Source organism: Protopterus annectens, chromosome 1.part0 (genome assembly GCF_019279795.1).
Source record: "Protopterus annectens isolate FY-2018-M chromosome 1.part0, PAN1.0, whole genome shotgun sequence".
In the NCBI taxonomy this organism is placed as follows: Eukaryota; Metazoa; Chordata; order Ceratodontiformes; family Protopteridae; genus Protopterus; species Protopterus annectens.
Genome location: NC_056725.1, coordinates 768,602,006 through 768,622,900, shown reverse-complemented (window position 1 = coordinate 768,622,900; position 20,895 = coordinate 768,602,006).

Below are 20,895 nucleotides of genomic sequence, written 5' to 3'. Positions count from 1 at the left end.
TCGCATGTGTGTATGGATGCACACAGTTCCACCTCATGGCTGCCATATACCAGTGTTTGTGGACAGCCACAGACTGTACCTGCCAGGTCATACAGATCAGTGTCTCTGGCCACGGACACTGTACCTGTGCCTTGCAAGGGTGCTATGGACCTTATCCGGTACCAATCCGGACTGGGTACTGTCATCAGAAGCAGGTGTTCATTGACTGGACACAGATCCCTGTTGGGCCTGTCCAGAGCCACGTGCACATGGTCTCCTGGGGTGGTCTGATGGCAGCACAGACCCAGCATTGCTGGGGCTGCTGCTGGCACTATGGGGGCGGCCGTGGCCCTGTTGTTGTCCGTGACGACTGCCAGCTGCTGCTGCTGGCATACGCCCATGTCAACACCTCAACCGTCCACCATTGCCCTGGCTCATGTTCATGTAGTTGTGGAACTGATCTAATATGTCCCCACAATGTCTGTCTATGACATTGGTGAAATTACGGATGGCAGCCGCAGTGTCACGCATACTGTCAGTCATGGCTGTGCGACATGCTGTCAGCTCCCTCAGACCATGTCTGGTGTACCATCCCATACATGACTGTGCCTGCATGACAGCCCAAAACATAGCTGAGGTTGTAAGACCTCTGTGGGCATGTCTGACAGGGGCAGTACGCTCACGGATGCTCCCACGAGAACTCCTGGACATCTGTCTGTGTGGTACCATCTCAGGGCCATGCCCATGGCTGCTGTGTGGGGAAGCATGTGCCACAGATACCACATTACCCTGGTCAATGCCCACTGTATCCTGTCCATCACCTAGGGACATTGGTGACAAAGGATGTATTGGCAGGATGACTATGCGCATTGATGGGGTTGACAGCTGTGTACTGTCAATTGGCTGACCAATGACAGACCCTGGCACACCTTCCTGTGCCATTACACAGATGTCATCATTATCAGTACCCAGGGCACCTGATTCAGGTTCCCTGCTGCATGACACCAGAGCAGCACCAGAACCTGTGGGAGGGAAACAGGAAACACAGTTTACAATGTCTACACAATGATACCAGTGATGCACACATGCACACATGCACACATGCACACATGCACAGATGCACACATGCACAGGTGCACACATGCACACAGTTGCACACAGTTGCACACTTGCACACAGTTGCACACTTGCACACTACTCAGTATGCGAGATATCAACACACAGACACAGACACACCTGCATGCATACACAGAGCACTACTAAGTGAGCCTAATATTACTATTACTATCAAGACTATTAAAGGTATTGTTAATACACACTCACCAGCATGGATAGGCTGCATTGCTGTTACACCAGAGGTACCTGCAGAAGTGAGGAAATTAATGTCAGTGGGCACAACTGTGCCATTGTTACTGAGTATGATACAGGTTAGTAGTACAACAGTTGCCTTTCACAGGTCAGCTGCTGATATTGAGAATATCACACTTGCACATTAAATACTATGATGACAGCTACAAACCAAGGACACACCTCACACATGCATTAACTACCAGTGTACACAACAGTCAACTATACATATGGCATATTACCTGCATGCTCGTAGTCTTGGTGCTGTGTGGCTCCAGCCTCCATCATAATGCAGGTCTGCTGCTGTTGTTGTTGTTGGTGGGCAGGAGCCACAACACTTATGAGTAGTCCCTCCAGTCTGGTGAGTGGGGGATGTGTAGCCACCCCACCACCTGTGGCAACCTGTTGCCTGTGGATATCCGATGCACGCTGACGGACATTTCTGATTAAATCACTGTAGTGATGTCGTACCTGCTCATATGTCCTATTATGCGTGCCTATGTCATTTACCCGACGGACCAGGTCTTGCCACAGTGCAGCCCTCTCCTGCTGATTCTGGCTGGTGCGGGAAAAGATTATTGCATAATCCCGCACCAGGCTCTGGTGTATTTCCTCATCCTCAGCTGCAGAGTATGCTGGATTGCGCTGGTGAGCCATGTCCCTGAAAAGGGAAATAAAATGATATCAGCAAAATATGTCAGCAGAATTTGGCACACATACTACACATGCTACTCAACTGTTGTGATACAACATATCTCACATATATAGCATCTGTCTGTCTATTGGTGGATACACATGTAAATGGCCAGGTATCAGTGCTCAGCCAACAACTGTGCAACAGTACCTGGCACACTCCATATGACATACTACCAAACCTCAGCAGTCAGAACACTGATTCAGGTCAAAAGCACCTCCTCACTCTGGGGGTTTGTATCGAGGTACTGTATGGGGTACATCATCAACTACTGTGAGCTGACAACAAACTAATTGCCCTGGATATATATATCCACCTCCACCACCAGCACAAACAACTACAGTGAATAACATTTCAAATGCAAACTTTACACTTCGTAAGACTGAGATGGTATCCTTTAAGCCCACTGGGCCAGTGGAAGCCACAACCCACAATGCTGACTCCTTCACAAATGATTTCTACAGACATCTCCGAGAATGCATGGATCATGCAATCTCATATAAGACCAAGACACTCTCCACAAAGGGAAAGCATCCTGTCTGGTGGACCCCAGCCATAGACAGATTGTATAACAAAAGATGGAAGCTACTGCAAGACAGAGCATAATTCCATAAAGAGAAGGCATGTCTGATCAGCACTAGTAAAGAGCTATGTTCTCTCATACAAACATCCATGGGCAACTTTGGGAGGGAAATCACCGGGGACACTACAGATAACCACAAGGCCTTCTTTAGTTATGTTAGAAACCTGGTCAGAAACCCTCCAATATACTCATAGTTAGTACACAACAACAAATAATTCACTGAACCCACAGATATTGGCAACATTGTGGCAGACAGGTTCAGTGCAAGTTTCCCCCCTCCCTCTCCCCCAAACTAAGACATACTTATCCCAGCTGAATGTAACCTCCCTGTCATCACAGATGTCCAGGTGAGAGCCGCCCTCAGAAAAGCTAAAAACACAGCATCAGTGGGACCTGATGGAATCCCCGGTTGCATGCTACATGAACTCCAAGAGGAGCTAAACACACATATAGAAGTGCTATGTAACACTAGCCTGACTACAGGATATGTACCTGTACACTGGCGTACAGCAGCAGTGGTTCCACTCCACAAAGGAGGCACCTCTACATACCAATACAATACAACACAATACAATACATTACAATACAATACAATATGCTATTGCCCCTGGGACTACAGCAGCATACTGTTCTGCTACCCTGACCATTGTGACACATGTGATGTGATGGTACCTGCTCCTGTCAAACAGTTACACAGGGTGAATCATATGGCATATTACCTATCTGACTAACATTCAGCAGGGGTATGTGTGACATGTACTCATGGGGACTCTTGCTTCTTAACGCTGTGTGGTTTATTGCAGGGTATGTCTTATCTGTGGGTAGGAACCTGTACCACCGCCATGTGCTCTCTACTGCGGTGTCAAGGATGACACACAGCAGTCATTTAGGTTGTGGATGGTGTGAGGTGTTACTATGGTTGTTGGACATCTGTCATGGGTGTGACTTAAGTATGTAAATCCAGGAGTGGTAACCTCTATGTGGGTAGTATGTGTGTACTCTGTGGTGTTGTCAGTCACTGTGCATTGGTAATGTGTTTGAGTGCATTGTCACAGTGTTGTACATGTCACTGTGTCCTTCTCCATATCTGTAGCTGTCATGTGAGGTACATACCGTGGCAGCCATTGTGTGGTGTGGATGGGGTACACTGACCTACATGTCCATAGCTGACACACCATGTCTGCTGACACATACCATGTGCAGGTATTCCAGGAATAGTGTGCCACTGTGACTATCATTGGGGGGACTATTGTACACATTTATGACCCTGTTCACCCCTGACACATGCAGTGGTGGGCAGCCAATCACATATCTGGTGGTTACTGGTGTAGGTGATTTGAAATAGGGTATGGTACTCCAGTTTCGACACTGGTGTTCACTCCATGCCTTTGTCACCAGGCACCTGTTACAATACATCTGTACACATGTGCCTCACTCAGAATATATATTCATCTCTCTCTCTCTCTCTCTCTATATATATATATATATATATATATATATATATATATATATATGTCTATATGTATATATATATATATATATATATATATATATATATATATATATATATATATATATATATATATATATATATATATATATATATGTCTGTATACATATACACATATATATATATCGATGTACATATATTGCTATAGATATGGAGAGAGGGAGGGGAGTGTGACAGAGAGGGGGTGAGAGTGACAGAGGGGGGTGGGACAGGGGGAGTGTGAGATCGTCATATACAGTCATATCTGTAGATAGTCAGATCTGTCTGTCTATGTATATGTATCTACATATATCTATATATGTATGTGTGTATTACATATATATGTTTCTACATATTCTATCTATCTCCATCTGTCTATGTATTCCTACAGCCCTCTCTATCTATGTATACATATATGCATATTTTATATATATATATATATATATATATATATATATATATATATATATATATACATACATTGACATACATACGTATCCATATGATAGATAGGTATATCAACATGTTTGTTTACAAAACTGTATACACACACTAACATACTGCTAAACATACATAACTGTGAAACCTACTTTGTACATTGCACTACAACCTATATTCAACCTACATTGATATGTGCACATAGATGCCCTCACATACATATGTATGTACAGCCTTCACTGATAGTTGCTGTATGTCCCCTGCCCTATGCACATCTTCATATACATATGGATACAGACCAATGACACATATGGAGGGTTCACAGTATGTAGACTTTTAAAGTATTACTTTACATTACCTGTGTTTGTCACAGCTGCTTGCGTTGCCTTTTGGTTTGGTGTCCTGCTGCTGCTCCAGTTGACAGATGTCAGCTATCTAGTAGGTTTTGTTGAGTGTTTTTGTTTGTGTATGTTTTTTTGTTTCTCTCTCTCTCTCTCTCTCTCTCTCTCTCTCTCTCTCTCTCCCCTACCTCCAGAGGGTGCAATGAAAGTATTGCATGTGCGGACTGGGAATACAGCATGCTTTTGTAGGTATCTGCATATGTCCATGTGATGGCCTCTGCACCAATTGTTAGCTAGCATTTGCTAATTGCATGCAGCCAGTTGTGTACTGATTGCAGTTCTCACTGTGATTCCAGGACAGTGCTATAAAAAGGTATGTGAGATAGGCATAGCCCTTTCAGAGTTTAAGGGCAGGGACCATGCTGGTATGCTGTGGACACTGTTCTGAGTGTAAAGGTTAGTATCTCTCTCATATTTCTGGCTGTGTTGTAGATTAACATTTCTCCATTCATTTCTCCAGTTTCCTGTGCTAACTGTGTATGTACACTGACACCTAAGACTACTACTACTGTTAATGTGGGTGTGTGTGCTTTCCTGTGGGACATGTGGTGTAACTGGTATATAGCAGTGGCTCTTGCACTTTGTTGCTATGGCTTCAATATTTGCCCTTTACATTCACTACATGTATGCCTGCTAGGTGTCTTGACTGTAGTGTGTTGCTGTGGCTTTCCTATTTTCCATGTACATTCACACCTTGGAATGCTTGCTATATCTGCTAGGGTGTTACTGCATGCTGTGTGGTCTGGCATTGGTGTGGGCCTTGACATCTATTAGGGTATTTGAGTATGCTGCTGAGCAGGCCCCAGAGACTCTCAGGTGCATCTTTTATCTGCCTCATGGAATGGTACATATCAGTGGGGTACACCCATTAAATTGTCTGGTATTCTGCAGTTGTGACTGTGTGTTAGCATGAGCATATGTATTACTACACTATTTCCGACGTACAAGTGGTGCATACTTTCAGTACTTTATAGTTACCATTGCATGTGTTGTAACACCTTTCTGCCTATTGTTTGTACATTTCACAGGGAGTCTGTGGGGCATCACTGTAACTCAGTCACTGTTGCTATGTCTAGGCTTTAACTATTCAGATATGGCAGTGTCAGACCTCTCAAGTGTACAGATATTTGCAGGATGTCCACATTTTTGCCTCATATTTTGGTCCATATCTCATAAACAGCTTTTTCTGGCAAATCACTCAGGGCTCAGGTCAGACTATAGTGACAAACATTTCAGTTTCAGATTTCATACCCTTCCAAACATCCAACATAATGCAAAACCTGTTACTCTCTCAACTGTCTAAGTTTGTTGGAGCAATATTTGGAATGTGTCCCTGTTTTTGGGCCTTTGCTCCACATTTTTTATTACTTAGTCCGGATGTGTTGCTGTAAGAGGTTGTGGGGTATGGGCAGTGATTATCCTGCTGTGAGTATGTGTGTGGCTTGCAAGGTGCTACAGTGACATTATTACCTACTAGCTACCAACTAGTATGGCTGTTTCTGTTCACACACTACTATTATAGAAATCCACGACATTTGACAGTAAATATACATGACATGCTTTGTGTACTACACATCCTATATTCCCTTTACATTCATTCCTACTATTGCATGATATATTTATTGTAGCACAATGTTCTTATATAACAGTCATGGCTTAGTGGTAAGTCATGCAGACTACTGTTTCCAAGGTCCTGGTTTCGGGACTGACAGTGGGATTTTATTTTGCTTTTGAGCAGACTACAGGCCTTGTCATTCAGAGTGAATAAGGCACTTTTAAGCAGTTGTAACCGGGTTAGCGCTGGTTTGCGCAGAGCTCACACATGCGCACTGGCGTTCAGCTCCGCGCACACCCGCTTACAACTGCTTAAAAGTGCTTACGCTTGCGAACACCCGTGCTAATTTCTTTGAAAGAAATGAAAATGGGGAGACAGGAAAGTGGTGAAAAAGGGGTCACAAAGAGGGTAAGACAGTAGGGAAACAAGCTCGGGTTTTGCAGGAGGGATGTACGTAAGGCCCATAGCTGCCCATTTCTTCATCAGCAGCAGCTGTGCATATGTTTGTAATTTGGTGTGACATTTGAAACCTTCCACCTCTGAGAGAGGTGTAAGGACAACAATAATACTTGTTGTACAGCCAATTGTAATTGACAGTTTCCATGTCCAGCAGACATGTGTGCGAAATGGGCAGCTATGTATGGGGCGTAATTTTTTTGTGGGTACAGTGTGCCCTTTTTTTTTTTTTCAGGTGAGAGTGGTATGTTAGGTACAGGAAGTCGGTATAGCTGGGGAGGTAGGTTGGGTAGTTTAACAGACAAGACAAACAAGACGCACACAGGGGTGGTGTATGACACATGTGGGGGGGTTACACAATTGACGGGGACGGATGTTTGGATATCTAGAGCCCATGAGCCCACAGATGGCAACAGTGGAACTGATATCCCCACCCATGGGCAGTTGCCACTGTGCCTTCACTGCCCAGGACGGGGCTGTGCTGGGGGCTGTGTAGGCCGGGCAGCAGGCACGCCCGTTAGTTGTGCCACCCATGCCTCGAGCTGGCGTAGGGGCCCAAGAACAGCATCCCAGATCTCCCTACGCACCACAGTCCGGACATTACGGAGGGTGAGTGGATGTTCTCCTCCGGCCACACTTGCAGAGGGGGGATGAGCCCCATCCCCTGCAGCACTTCCACCCGCAGGTGGCACAGGGCCACCGGAGGAGAGTCCGGCCTGGGCACTACTGCCAGGTGCACTCACCAGCTGAGGAGGGAGAGGTGGGTCCGTTGGAACCCGCCTTCCCAGTCGTCCTATGTTTTGCATTATGTTATGACAGTTTGGGTTAGTAACGTACAATACCATTCACAATTAGTTGTAACAGCATGCATTAGTATTCCCATTAACCAAACACCCATATATTCAAACCATTGAACAGCAAGCATAACACATGCATAATTTGAACAGCAATACACAGTCCAACAACATGCAGGGTTGATTGATGGCAACATGCCATCAGGTTTGGATGTATGAACAGGGCAGATGCATCAACGTACATGCAAATATGTATGAACCAACAGGACAAATGTCCAGGGGTGTTAATTGTGATTGCACATACCAATTTCACGTGGAATGGATTATATGTGGTTATAGGGTAGGGAGAAGAAAATGTAATTAACAATTTCAAATACCAATACATATGCTGTACATTTCTAATAGCTGCAGATATATACACACTACAGTTCTGCCTACAGTTTCCTATGTGATAACTACTTCAGGCTGGTGATAGGAATGTTACTGCTACATCAATATACATTTTCATTTTTATTCATTCACATTCATATCTGGCTCTGTTCAGCTACATCATCCTGCTACATTTGCTTTATATAGCTATAGACAACTGTAGATGTTTGGTATTTCAGACAACCATACTATCTGCATATTGCAGACTGAGAGCAACATATCCAGATTTTGGGACACACATTCCAGCTGTGGTACTGTTTTCAACACGTTACTGTTTGGTTCTGCCTGTCACATTCATTTCATTCTGTACTGACTGCAGTATACTTTATTCAGGAGTTATTACTACTTTATTGGTGGATTCATAACTCTTTCTCACACTCTCTCACTTGTTTTATTTTTACAATTCAGGATGGTACTTAATTCTAGGCTTTATTGACATGTTTTACCTGTAGTTGTAACAATCCTTTCCAACAGTCTCACTTCTGTCATGTTTCTGTATTTCAACAGGGATATATTTCACACATGTGTTTTAGTCAGCTTCTGCAGCTGTACTTTTCAGCCTGCTGCAGGTTATGTGCTATTATATTACAGGTGGGACATCTTTATTTCAGACTTGTTTAATTTTTATTGAAACAACAAAAACTCCTTCTTCCACACAAAATAGAACAACTCTGGCCCCAACAAAATATTCACCGACTGTGAAATGAAAAGTAACAAGCAGAAAATAGAATCTCTTTATTTCTCTCTCTCTCTCTCTCTAGCGCTTCGGTGTTTCCACCTTCAAGGAATATCAAACATTCAAATTGCAAAATACATGTTCTTATATAGAACTTCTAATTGATAATACACACCCCTTAATTGAAAAATTATGTAATTATATAAAAAAATCCTATCTTAAAGTAAACACTTCCAGTTTAGCTCATTATTAAGCCCTATGGGTGTCATAGTTTTATACTTTAAAATAAAAATGCTTTCTTTATACAACAACTTTTGTTTCAACACACTTTCATCGTTAAATAAACATTTCACACTTTCTAAAACAGTGCCTTTTAATAAAGACACATCACCATTATGAAAAGTATTAAAATGTGAAGCAATTATTTTATTTTCCCTCTTATTTTTCACATCCCTAACATGTTCCATGAACCTAATACAGAATTCTCTCTTAGTCTCCCCTATATAATAAAGTTCACAAGGACATTTAAGTGCATATATTACCCCTTTACTTCTGCATGTATAAACCTCCTTTGGCTCAAATTTTATTCCATTTATACTATGAAATGTTTTAACAATATTTGTGCAAATGCTGCATCTATTACAACTTATTGTTCCCAAATTCATAACCTTCTTAGGTATATCTATCTTAGGCATTTGAAACTTTCCACATACCACCATATCTTTTAAGTTCCTACCCCTTTTATATGAGAAAAGTAGTTTATTCGGAAGAATACCAGCCAGAATCCTATCCTCTAACAAATATTTCCAATAATATTCTATTAAAATTTTAACTTCCTCACTTTTCACATTATACACTGAGACATAGTAAATTTCATCTCTCCCTTCCTGTCTGTTCTCATTGATTCTTCTAGTATGAAACATGTTCCTTCTTGTACATGAAGGATCATCCCTATTCACACCCTTTTCCTTCTTTAATTTCACCAGTGCTTGTTTCAAAATACTTGGTCCATAACCCCTCTGTAAAAACATATAATTAGTTGTCTCCAATTCCTTCTCCAAAGTACTTACTTCACTACACAATCTCGACACACGAACCAAATCACCATAGGGTAAAGACTCTAATACATGCGGAGGGTGGCAACTTGAAGCATGTAAATACTGATTACCATCCGCAAACTTTCTATGTATATTAAATGAAATGTTCCCTTTTTCTGTACCTTCCAAAATAAGGTCCAAAAATACCACCCTATTACTCTTCTGGAGTCCGTCAAATGTCAGACCGAAAGGATTCTTATGTATATCTAACATAAATTTGTCTACTTGCTCTATACCATCTTCACAAATGAAAATCAAATCATCAATATAACGAAAATAAAATTGTACATGTCTCTTTACAAAATCTAAATCAAATAAAAACTTATTTTCAAAAAAGACATAAAAAGGTTTGCATACATAGGGGCAAATGCTGCCCCCATTGCTGTACCTTGTTTTTGTCTATATAATATATTATCAAAATAAAAATAATTATTCTTTAAAAAAAATCTATCATTTCAATAACAAAACATGTTAAAGGGTTATCTTCCAAGAAAAACTTTATTGCCTCTAAACCATCCCTGTGCTGGATGGAGGTGTATAGGCTTCTAACATCAACCACAAGCCAATACATGTCTTTTTTCCATACCAAAGATGAAATTTTATTTAAAAAATCTACACTATCTTTAATATAAACAGGGGATCTAATAACATAAGGTAGTAAAATCTTATGTAATACCAACCCAACATTATGCAAAAAATAATTACATGCAGAAATAATGGGTCTACCTGGTGGTTCAACCATACTTTTATGCACTTTAGGCAGACAAAAAAAGACAGCTATTTCATTTTTACAACTAAATAACTTGTCTCTAACCTCTCTCTCTGTGAAGTATCCCGATCTAACACTTCTATCCAATATTTTTCCATATTCAAGCATTGCCTGTTCATATTTACTTTTACTACATTTCTCATAAACTTCAGCATTGTTCAAGTGATCCATACACATGTTATAATACTGTAATGCATTCATAACAACTATCTTATTACCTTTATCCGAAGGTTTAATAACTATATCTGTCCTATCACTTAATTTTTTCAAAGCATACTATTCCTTCAAAGTTAAATTATAAGAGACTTCACTTCTATTTAACATCATGTTGTCACAAATATTTTCACAACCAAACCCTATCATAGAACCAAACTGAATAATACGTTGGTTGACAAAGGGTGGTATGAATTTGTTAAACGAAGGGATACAAGAAACATCAATTTTACAATAGACATTGTATGAATTGTTATCTATATTTTCATCACAAGAAAAAAAGCTGTCATCAGATTCACTAATTAGAGAAGAATCCACTATATTATTTAAGCCCATGGAGTGTTTAGAAAAATTATATTTTAAATGAATTTTCCTAAGAAATCTGAAAACTTCCTGCTTAACTACATGTCCTCGAGGTAACACATTCGGTACAAATTTAAGGCCTAAGGCCAACACAGACATCTGTTCTTGTGTTAATACACATCGAGATAAATTTAAAACTATGTTTGGTTCAGTACATACCTTATTTTCTGAACCTTTTATTAAATTGTTGTCCATTCCCTGGTCCCTGCTGAAAATCCACCTGGTAACCTCTATCTGGGTTACTGGCGTATGTCCCAAAGTTTCTATTATGTTTCTGTCCTTGCTGCTGTTGTTGTTGATTGTAGTAAGGCCCCCTTTGGTTCCGAAATGTTTGCACAAATTGCGCCGGTTGTTGTGGTCGAGGTAACTCTGGGAACTCAACGCTTACATCCAAACGATTTTCCTCTCCTGAAGAAATGAAAGAAGATGAAGTTGTGCTTTTAAACCTTACGCGCTGACGTTTCCCCCGGTTACCAGCCTTCCGATTGGAGGAATACGTAAAAGCCATCCCTGCCTTGTAATCATAGATGTCCCGAGAAAGCTTTAATTTCTTTTGTTCAATTATTTCAGTCTCTAATGAAAGTAACCTCTCATTAGTTTTGTCCAAAAAAGCTTTCATATTATTAGGGTTAACAGAACCACTTATAGTTTGTGATAACGAAGCCAACTCCTGCTTTAACTTCTGATGTTTTAACTGATCTCTCTCCAGCAGAATGTGAAGCCACTCAATAACACATTTGTGAGCAGATTTAAACCACCTTTCTTTGAATTGTTTATCCAAAGAGCAGTTCAAATCAAAAGGTGTACTGGGGTTTTTCACGAATCTCAACCCTTTAGGTGTAATATCAAGGTCAATGTACCTCTGTAACCCCAATATATTGAAATGAGTTTTTGTCTCTTTTTCCAACAACCTTTCTTATTTTTGACAAAGTTCCCTTATATCCGGTGGTATACCATGAAACTTTTGTCCCACCGTATTAAAAGGGTCAGAAACTCTCTTAGTTCTTTCTTTAAGATATAAATCGAAAATATGGACAGTGCCTGTAATGCCATGTCGATTATCCATAGATGAACCGGGAGCTTGTAGGGAACCATTAAAATAATGTTCAATAGTTCTATGAGAACCTTGCTGAGCATTAAGTCCCCCTAATGCTCCTGATTGAAGTACCGGATCCTCTCGAAACACCCGAGTTACATCCAAATTGGGGTCAGATGCTATAACCCAACTATTGAAACAACAAAAACTCCTTCTTCCACACAAAATAGAACAACTCTGGCCCCAACAAAATATTCACCGACTGTGAAATGAAAAGGAACAAGCAGAAAATAGAATCTCTTTATTTCTCTCTCTCTCTCTAGCGCTTCGGTGTTTCCACCTTCAAGGAATATCAAACATTCAAATTGCAAAATACATGTTCTTATATAGAACTTCTAATTGATAATACACACCCCTTAATTGAAAAATGATGTAATTATATAAAAAAATCCTATCTTAAAGTAAACACTTCCAGTTTAGCTCATTATTAAGCCCTATGGGTGTCATAGTTTTTTACTTTAAAATAAAAATGCTTTCTTTATACAACAATTTTTGTTTCAACACACTTTCATCGTTAAATAAACATTTCACACTTTCTAAAACAGTGCTTTTTAATAAAGACACATCACCATTATGAAATGTATTAAAATGTGAAGCAATTATTTTATTTTCCCTCTTATTGTTTACATCCCTAACATGTTCCATGAAGCTAATACGGAATTCTCTCTTAGTCTCCCCTATATAATAAAGTTCACAAGGACATTTAAGTGCATATATTACCCCTTTACTTCTGCATGTATAAACCTCCTTTGGCTCAAATTTTATTCCATTTATACTATGAAATGTTTTAACAATATTTGTGCAAATGCTGCATCTATTACAACTTATTGTTCCCAAATTCATAACCTTCTTAGGTATATCTATCTTAGGCATTTGAAACTTTCCACATACTACCATATCTTTTAAGTTCCTACCCCTTTTATATGAGAAAAGTGGTTTATTCAGAAGAATACCTGCCAGAATCCTATCCTCTAACAAATATTTCCGATAATATTCTATTAAAATTTTAACTTCCTCACTTTTCACATTATACACTGAGACATAGTAAATTTCATCTCTCCCTTCCTGTCTGTTCTCATTGATTCTTCTAGTATGAAACATGTTCCTTCTTGTACATGAAGGATCATCCCTATTCACACCCTTTTCCTTCTTTAATTTCACCAGTGCTTGTTTCAAAATACTTGGTCCATAACCCCTCTGTAAAAACATATAATTAGTTGTCTCCAATTCCTTCTCCAAAGTACTTACTTCACTACACAATCTCGACACACGAACCAAATCACCATAGGGTAAAGACTCTAATACATGCGGAGGGTGGCAACTTGAAGCATGTAAATACTGATTACCATCCGCAAACTTTCTATGTATATTAAATGAAATGTTCCCTTTTTCTGTACCTTCCAAAATAAGGTCCAAAAATACCACCCTATTACCCTTCTGGAGTCCGTCAAATGTCAGACCGAAAGGATTCTTATGTATATCTAACATAAATTTGTCTACTTGCTCTATACCATCTTCACAAAAAAAAAATCAAATCATCAATATAACGAAAATAAAATTGTACACGTCTCTTTACAAAATCTAAATCAAATAAAAACTTATTTTCAAAAAAAGACATAAAAAGGTTCGCATACATAGGGGCAAATGCTGCCCCCATTGCTGTACCTTGTTTTTGTCTATATAATATATTATCAAAATAAAAATAATTATTCTTTAAACAAAATCTAGCATTTCAATAACAAAACATGTTAAAGGGTTATCTTCCAAGAAAAACTTTATTGCCTCTAAACCATCCCTGTGCTGGATGGAGGTGTATAGGCTTCTAACATCAACCACAAGCCAATACATGTCTTTTTTCCATACCAAAGATGAAATTTTATTTAAAAAATCTACACTATCTTTAATATAAACAGGGGATCTAATAACATAAGGTAGTAAAATCTTATGTAATACCAACCCAACATTATGCAAAAAATAATTACATGCAGAAATAATGGGTCTACCTGGTGGTTCAGCCATACTTTTATGCATTTTGTTGGGGCCAGAGTTGTTCTATTTTGTTTAATTTTTATGTTTGGATTGCAGGCTGCATCACACTTTTGTAATCAAGCAATACTTGCAAACCCTCTTACACTGTTACTTGCACATTTTGTTAATTAGTGACTACACTGCACTCTTTTGCTAACTGTCATACTTATATATTTATTTACAGTTACAGGGAGAGAATTACTGACCTGCCTGGTGGCGCAACCGTGCCAGCCTATCGCCATAGGCTCTACGGTTTGCAGAACAGACACCTGCAGCTGTAATATAAATAAAGTAATATTGGAATACACATCTCCATAATATCAGCTAGGTTAATTTCTTACATAAATAATTACATGTAACTTACTCAGTAGTGGGGCGTTAGGCATTTGCTGGGCCTCCTGGATCCAACGGTTCAGTTGGTCCTGCTTCCATCTCTTCAGGTCCGCATGGTGGTGACGGACCTGCTCACCAGTCCTTGGTATCCCTGTGGCACTGGTGAGATCATGAGCCAACCAGTCCCACGCCTCAGCCCTATATGCTCCCCACAGGACCTGGCCCTGCATGAGTTAGGCCTCATGATTGTGGACAAGGAGCCAAACCATATATTTGGACTCCTCAACGTCCCACCTCTGTGCTCGGAAGCAACTACCCTCACCTACACCTGACATTCTGGCTGCAAGTCAGTTCTACAATCGGTTATGATGTGTATTCCCACCTATGGGGCTTATATATGCCGTTTTTCCCGCACTTATCTGTGATTGGCCATTTTGGAATTGTATCAGCTTCACAAAACCTGCTGTGTCATGCTCCTCTTTCTATTCATTCCTATATATATTCTATTACTGCATTTCTAAGTGCAACTGTCATGGCTTAGTGGTTCAGTACCTTTACTATGGTGCATGGTATCCTGGGTTCGAACCTGGCCATTGCTTTTTATATTTTATGACTGTCTACACAGGCTAGGAGGTGTGTCTGTGTAAAGGCAGTTTTGATACAGCTTGCTCAATGTTGCCCATCGGTTAGCTTGTTGGCGCGGCACGCAGCTCCGCGCAAACGGGTTACGCTGGTTTACACGTCATTTGGCTGTCAGCACGCATATTATGCTCAGCTCAGCTATGGGCACACAGTTTCAGCGTGTTAAAACGCTGCTCAACCCCGGGCACTCATTTTACACCTGTTAAACCACTGCTCACCTACGGGCACTCATTTTATACCTGTTAAAACACTGCTCACCTACAGGCAGGTGTACTCAACTTGTTAGACTGTAGCTCAGCTATAGGCACATCTGACATTTTTTTTTTTATTATCTCACATTTCTTCAAAATACATGGCCCATTTCATTACATTTTACATCAAATATAATTTTATATGTGTACATATATGTCAGGGACTTGTTTCGTGCTTATTTCACTAAAAATAAAAATTGATGTTGTGGGGGCTCGAACCATGACTGCCTGCTCTTCAGCCGATGTCTCTACCGCTACGCTATTGCTTCTTGGCTTACTTTGCATATTTAGTTCTTATATGCTTTTCCACTGACTGCTAACTGTGGCTAAGCTACGGGCACGCCCGCGCAAATGAGCGCACTCACGGGCAAACATCTTTACAATTTAAAAAAAAAATTATAAGATGTTCATTTCTACATTTTATGTTCATAGTCTGTGGGGGCATGGTTGTGTTGTGTTTATTCACATTTACATGGACTCTGTCATGGGAGTTTACTTTCGGGACTTTTACTCTTCTGGGGGCGTGTCCATTTGCAGGGCTCGGCCTACGGACACGCCCCCTACTGTCTTCCACGGACTGTGTTAGCCTTAGGTGTGATTCAGCATGCCCTCATGCATATGATTGACATGCTGACGTCACACCATTTAACTGCAGCCTCCGTGTAAGCCTTGTAACTCTTACACAGAGGCTTCGTGAATCCTGCCTGGGATCTTTACACATCTCTTCTGAACAATGATGGCTATTAGGAAAAGGATCATCCAAGGCAAGAATCAGAGAGCAGCTGGACTTGTAGGCTCACATGGAAGAAGTTTGAGATTCTCAGTAAGACCAATAAAACAGAAACTTGACCCTACCTGTCCCTGAAGTGTAACAAACATTTCAGGAACAGTTTAAAAGCAGAACTAGAAAACACGTGGGTTCCACAAAAAGCAGTTTAACAATAGATCTAAAAGAGAACAGTAGGATCCCTATGCAGGCAAACTGACACTGCTGAAATATACACTTTAACAGAAACATAAGAAGGTCCCAGTCAGACAGTTCAGAAAGAGACTGTAGCAAAACAGGAAGGAAGAGATAGTTTGATACAAGTGTTAGTAGCTAGACCATGCTAAATATCTCTTCCAACTGGCTAAGTATGATTTATTATTATTAGACTTTCTGGCCTCCTGTAACATATGGACCACCTACAGAAAGAAAAAAAAGGCTATGTGGTACAGGCTTGAAATCTCTCATGGTGTGAGCCCGAGTCATTTGAATTTGAGATTCTTTAAGGTTCCTCTTCTTGGGTCAGTAGAGTGCAGCAGAATAGCAGAATGCAACAGAGTGATTGATTGTTGGGTCATCTAAATGTGTCTGCTTCAAAATATCAAAAGACCACTTACTTGAATCCCAAATCGAGATGAAAATATCAAAACTACATATCCATGAACCATTAAACCATCAAAAACGTTCACCAGGAAAGGAACCACTCTAGACCACCAGGACAAAATATACACAACAAAGCAAGTAAAACCCACCAAAGTGGGGGGCTGCACCCCCCCACCACCACCATCATCATCACCGCCACCCCCTAACTAAATATACCAACTCTGAGATTGCACTATAGTGAGAAAAAAGGGCAAACTTCCCCATGTTGGCCAAATGGTTCCTTTCCTGGTGAACGTTTTTGATGGTTTGATGGTTCGCAGATATGTTGTTTCCATACTGTTGTTTCAATGAGCTGGGATTCAAGTAAGTGGTCTTTTGATATTTTGAAGTAGACCCATCTAAACACATGTGGACAAGTTAAGAGATCCACACATATGCCATCTAGTGTGGATTCTATGATGATGAACCTTTCCTTTTCCTGCTTTTTTTTCATCATCACTGTTGGAATAAGTGAGATTGGTGGATAAGCATAGAAGCGACACTGACTACACCAGAAAAAAAGGGACAGATAGATAGAAACACAGAGAGGCACACATCAGGAGAGGGCACTAGACTTCAATGCAGGGGTTGTAAAACAAAATATTTTCAGATAGTTATTGTCTGCAGATACAAACAGATCCATATACTGTATAGTGTGTCCAACATCTTTAATATGTCAAAGAGGAACTTCCTGTCCAAATGTCACGAGTTCATAGCACCTGCAGTCAGACATAGCAGTCTGTGGTTATGTTATGTTGCTCAAGGTATAGATAGCTTGCATATGCAAGTTCATACTGTTGAGTTGGACCCAACAATGCACACCAGACCTGCAGAAAGGATAAAAGTAATTACTGATCCACTTTCTGATGCAGTATGCCACTGCTGTGTTGTCTATTACTACATGAAGTGTCCCTGGCTTAAATGTTCACTTTAAAGTCTGGAGGATATGATTAACTACCATTATCTCCTTCATATTTATGTTTTTGCTCAAGACATTGCTGAGCCACCCATCTTCTACATAAAGGAAGAGAGGGTAAATCCTACATCCATGAATGATCTGTGGTATCTGTGGCATCTGAGGTTGACATCTGTCTTTGTCCCAGAATAGTAAAGGAGATGGTTAGATTGGTGTTGACCTGGGATAACCAACAGTGTAGTTTCATTCAGATGAAAGAGATAAAAGGAATCTACTATTCTATGGCAGGTTGTGCAGATCCCAGAAATTCTTCAGGTACAAGTAGGTGTTTATCATTTGTAATATTGCACGGGATCCTTACTAGTGGATGTAGTGTGTGTCCGAGGGCTTTTAAAATCACTCCTACTCTTGGGTGAGCATCCTATGAAGCCTTCAGTAAAAATTGGTTCATCTTCACTATCCTGTCTTGCAGTAGAAAAACTGTACATTTCCTGATGTCCACACTTATTCCCAGGAAGGTTTTGATGGATAAGGGGCACAGGCTTGGCTTCTGATGTCTGATGTTCCAAGAAAATGCCAAGACTTAGAAGGCGATGAAAGGTGTAGCTGAGAGATCTCTGTAGCTCCTCCAGACAGCACGCCTGTATCAAGCAAAAGCCTAGGTATGGGAAGACATGGGCAACCCTTCTGCACATGTGCACAAAGACCAGAGGTATGCAATTTGTAAATACTCTACACATGAATGGGATTATGGAAGCAGGCACCTTTCATGTCCAGTGTTACCAGGAAGGCATTATTTCACAGCAGGAGGAGAATGAACTGCAGGGTGAGAATTAAGATGTTTTCATAATCAGCATGAAATCATTGTTATGAAAGCTTATCTCTGTGCTTGACTTGCTTTATTATTTTACTTTGAATAAAGTGTCTTATTCAGACCACTTGGTGTTTTGCCTTTTAGTTATGAATCCTTGCAAGTAAATTTGTGTGCTCATTATATTTCCGAAGAAGACATCTTCGGGAGGAAAGCCTATGGAAATGGTATCATCATCATCATTACAGTACGCCAACAAGCAAGCTTTCATAATAATGGAAATAACAACTATCAAAATGTTAATCGACAGGGTTTTCACAATGGGCCCATCAACAGGAACAACATAGGGAACCAAACAACAAAATTGCGCCAACAGAGGAAGAAATACAACAAACGCAGGAGATAGTTGTGGGCATGGTCACAGAAGTTTGTGAAATTCTATCAAGTCAACAAGGTGACTTTAAAATTTATAATTTCTCTACCATGTATATTCCACAAGAAATGACTGAATTTTTTGCGAAAGGACATAACTTTGTGCCTTCTGCTTGCTTTAACCTTGCTAAAACATTGTGTGATTTAAAGCTGTTTATCAGGAAGCTTAATTTAATACTTTTGCTAGGTAACAATTTGAATGTTATTGATCCCTATAGAATTCCTAGTACGTTTAATCCCCCACTGCATCCTACTTTAGCTTTATATGAAACAGCATGTGAAACACAGATCAGGCTCATGGCAAACGAACAACACAAAGTGAAGTGTGTTAGTAATATTTCTGAAAATGAAAAAAGAATTTTTAAAACAAATAAGAGATAATCGTGTTTGTGTAATCAAGCCAGATAAAGGCAGTGGGGTAATATTTATGGATGAAACTGATTACATTAATAGGATGAATTCTATTTTGAATACCATTAATTATGAGAAGGTTTCTGTTAATCAATTTAATCAGGCTTACCAACATGTCAAGAGTGTTTTAAGTGATTTGTTTATCGAGAATTCTATTTCATTGGACATATATCACTTTTTAACTATGCTAGCACCATTAACTCCAGTTATGTTTGGCACGCATAAACTACATAAAAACTTAATTAATCCACCATTCCGTCCTATCATTGACGGGTGGAAGTCAATAACATATGCTTGTGTGAAATGGGTGGATAATAAGCTGAAATCACTGCTGGCTAGTGAATACCAAATCTGCAAGGACTCTTGGAGTTTTTTGGCAGGTATTAACACCTTAGAATTTTGTGAGCATGCTAACTTCCTTACCATTGACATTAAAGACCTTTATACAGTTATACCACAAACTATAGGGTTAGTTTGGATAAGGGAGTTTACAAGAATAAAAGGTCTGGATGATATAACTATCAATGTGCTAGTAACTCTTTTAGAACTAGTGTTAAATAATAACTATTTTATTTTTAATAAAGACATCTACCTTCAGAAATCAGGTATAGCTATGGGGTCGCCTTGCGGAGTAGTTTTGCCAATGCAGTAATGGCTTATTGGGAAAGATGTTTTTTGTTCAAAAATCAATTGTTTATTGAGAAGGTTACATGGTATACTAGATACCACGATGATATTTTTTTTTATTTTCAAAGGTGAACTTGATGAAGCCCGACAATCTGTGGAAACAAGTCATTCACATTGTTTTTAGATTTCACTTTTGAATTAAATATAGAATGTATCAATTTTTTGGATATTTTGCTTATTAAAGATAGGAATTATAATAGGTATTCAGTGAAGATATACAGAAAGCCTACCTATTCTAATTCTTTCTTACATTTTTTTAAGTAATCATCCCTTGCATCAAAAGAAGGCCATTATTAAAGGCCAATTAGTGAGGGTTCTAGAATTATTTATTCTGATGTTGATTTTGAAGTTGAATGTGATAAATTACAACAGATGTTTCTCAATAGAGAATACCCACAACAGTATATAGAAAAGTTTTGGATTGAAGTTAGACGCAAAAGAAATACAGGCTGTTATAAACCTATTTTATTTAAGGGTCATATTATAGAATGTGATGATAGAATTTCTTTGAACACCAACATGCATGTACATGATGTGGATGTAGCTCAGATTCCATTTGTTACAAGTTCCTGTATGGAATATTCTAATGAGACTAGT